Source organism: Otolemur garnettii, unplaced genomic scaffold, assembly GCF_000181295.1.
Source record: "Otolemur garnettii isolate 467f Iridium unplaced genomic scaffold, OtoGar3 scaffold00015, whole genome shotgun sequence".
NCBI classification, from domain to species: Eukaryota; Metazoa; Chordata; class Mammalia; order Primates; family Galagidae; genus Otolemur; species Otolemur garnettii.
Genome location: NW_003852410.1, coordinates 24,547,757 through 24,550,960, shown reverse-complemented (window position 1 = coordinate 24,550,960; position 3,204 = coordinate 24,547,757). Strand labels below are relative to the sequence as shown.

General features: G+C 46.3%; 1 pseudogene; it reads left to right on the top strand.

Annotated features, from left to right (window-relative positions):
- The first annotated feature begins 1,513 nt into the window (after positions 1–1,513).
- On the top strand, positions 1,514–2,963 carry LOC100962751 (annotated as a pseudogene).
- Positions 2,964–3,204: the final 241 nt, after the last annotated feature.

The following is a 3,204-nucleotide window of genomic DNA, read 5'->3' as shown; positions in this document are numbered from 1 at the left end:
TGGATTCACTTAATCCTCACACAGAAAGATCCTGTGGGAAAAGTGATGCTTGAGGGTGTTAGAGAACTTGCTCAATATCATACAACCAGCTAGAGGCAGAGAAAGGATTTAAACCCAGGCAGTCTATGCTCATAGCAATGACAGTTAACTATCTCTACAAAGCTAAAGATGTATTTTCTTAAATGTGAAGATATTTTAAAAGAGATAATGGAAAAGATCAGTCTAAATGGTGAAATTCTTGAAATATATTTTGAAATACTGAAATAACTTAGGGGACCTGGAAAAATAGACTCGGACCCCCACTTCGGTTAATTAATTGGTAATTATTTTACCTGTTGCAAGGGTTCCTGCTCCAAGAGACAGTCAGCACCCAGTGAGAGTATGAGTTACCTTTTATAGGCTTTGTGTAAGCATATTACAGAAGTGAAACATGGCTGGTTAAGGGGGGTTACAACTCAGGTAGTCGTAGATACAGCAATGGAACAATAATTAATACAGTTTCAGTTGACAATGGACATATTTCATATCACAATGGTTATGGTTATACAACAGTAATTAATCAAGTCTCAGTGAGTTTTCCACCATTGTTCATCTACTGAGAACTTGGGGGTTTTGTGACACTTGGGACTTTTTTTCCTTGTACCTGAAGCAACCCTAGGAGGAAGAAGGGGGCCTGGGAACGTGTTCTTGGCCACCCTGGGGGGAGAAGGGCCTTGCCTTGTTCCTGGAGTTGACTCTGGGGGGAGAAGGGAGGAGGAGGGAAATGGGCTGGAGGTGGGGGGGGACAGGTGAGGGTGGTGGTAGGGGGAACAAGTGAGGGCTGGGGAACAGGAGTTGGCAGGGGAAAGAGGGCTGGGTTACAACAATACATGTAGATTTATAATTCTTCAGGTCATTAAGATCAATCTTTAGGTAGTATTTATAGGAGGTAAGACAGTGAAGTTTTTAACTAGGGCTATTTTCCAATAATCAGATAGTATGTTAGACTTTAGGCTTCCCTAAGCAGAAAGAAATCATTAAAAAAAATCAACTCTTGGCTTGGTGCCTGTGGCTCAAGTGGCTAAGGCGCCAGCCACATACACCTACGGTGGCAGGTTCAAATCCAGCCTGGGCCCGCCAAAACAACAATGACGGCTGCAACCAAAAAATAGCCGGTCGTTGTAGTGGGCGCCTGTGGTCCCAGCTACTTGGGAGGCAGAGGCAGGAGACTCTCTTGAACCCAGCAGTTGGAGGTTGCTGTGAGCTGTGATGCCAGGGCACTCTACCCAGGGGGATAGCTTGAGGCTTTGTCTAAAAAAAAAAAAAAAAATCAACTCTCTCTCCCGGGAACCACGCCCACCCCTGTCTCCCTGAGCGGGCATTTCACATTGGCCACGCTTCTCCACACTCTTCAGGCCGCTCCTGTCCCTCCCATGAGCGCTGGCACCTTTGTTGTGTCTGTCGCAACCGTTCAATTGTCGCCCCGGGGCCTGAGTGGAGCCCATGGCGGCCTCCGGCACAGAGAAGGCCTTCAAACGGCAACCGTGTGATGGCTACTTTCATGTATTCAGGAGAAAAAGAAGTCGATTTGGCTGTTCAAAATGCAAAAGCTGCTCTTAAAATATGGAGTAAAAAATCTGGCATGGAGCGTTGCCGAATCCTTTTGGAGGCTGCCAGGATAATAAGGGAAGGGAAGGAGGAAATTGCCACCTTGGAGATTATCAACAAGGGCAAGTCGGTTTAGGGGCCGGCTTTGATACTGACACTTCCTGGCAGTGCCGGGAGTACTATGCAGGCTTGGCTGGATCCCTGGCTGCTGAACACACTCAGCTCCCAGATGGATCCTTTGGTTATACCAGAAGAGAACCACTGGGGGTATGTGGGAATGGGAGCCTGGAGCTACCCCTTCCAGATCCCCTCTTGGAAGTCAGCCCCAGCTTTAGCTTGTGGTAACGCCCTGGTCTTCAAACCCTCCCCCTTTACACGGGTTTCTGCTTTGCTTCTGGCTGACATCTACCCAGAGGCTGGAGTGCCTCCTGGGCTTCAATGCAGTGCAAGGAGGGGCTGCCACAGGTTGGTTTCTGTGCCAGCATCGCCACGTGGCCAAATGTCCTTCACTGGAAGTGTGCCCACTAGCAGGAAGATCCTGGAGATGTCAGCCAAAGGAATCAAACCTGTCACCTCGGAACTTGGGGGCCAGTCTCCACTGATCATCTTCTCAGACTGGGATATGGAGGATGCAGTGAAGGGGGCTCTGATGGCCAACTTCCTCATATAGGCGAGGTTTTCTGTGATGGCACAAGAATATTTGAGCAAAAAGAAATTCTTGATACATTTACAACAGAAGTGGTGAAACAGACCCAAAATTAAATATTGGAGATCCTCTTCTGGAAACTACAAGAGTGAGTCCTCTCATTAACGGGACACACCTGGAGCGAGTTAAACTGGCATAGGAGCAGGGTGTAGTGTTGTGTGGTGGCAATATCTATGTACCTGATAATCCCAAGTTAAAGGATGGATAGTACATGGAACCTTGTATATTAACTAACTGCAGAGATGACATGACCTGTGTGAAAGAAGAGCTCTTCCGGCCTGTTATGTCCATTTTGTACGCTGAAGTTTAGGTTCTGGAAAGAGCCAATGATAGATGGACTAGTGGCTGGAGTCTTAACCAGGGACCTCCAGCGGCTCACAGAGTGGTGGCAGCGCTTCAGGCTGGAATGTGCTTCATTAACAACTAAGATGTCAGCCCAGTAGAGTTACCCTTTGGTGGATACAAGAGGTCAGGATTTGGCAGAGACAATGACCACGTGACAACTGAATATTATTCACAACTAAAGACTGTGTGTGCGGAGATGGGTGATGTGGAATCTGCTTTCCCAAGACCTGTGAAACCTGTGATGTGGCCAGGCTGTGGAAAAATGAGGATTATTGCTCTTGGCAGAGGCTTGACAACTGGCACCATTTTAAACCCAGAATTTTGATCATTCAGAATAAGAGAATAGTTCAGTATTATTCTTCACCTCCCAATCACTTTCCCAATTGAAAAGTGCCTTGTAGATACTAATCAAGAAAGTTGTGATTTTCTTCAAAGCAAAAAACAAAAAATAAATTCTTAAAAAGCTCAGGAAAAAAGTCTTCAATAAATGTGTATGAGAAGCAAAGTTGATCAGGACTCTACTTTTAATAAGTGTCCCCCCCCCAGCCAGTTAATAATTAATGCTA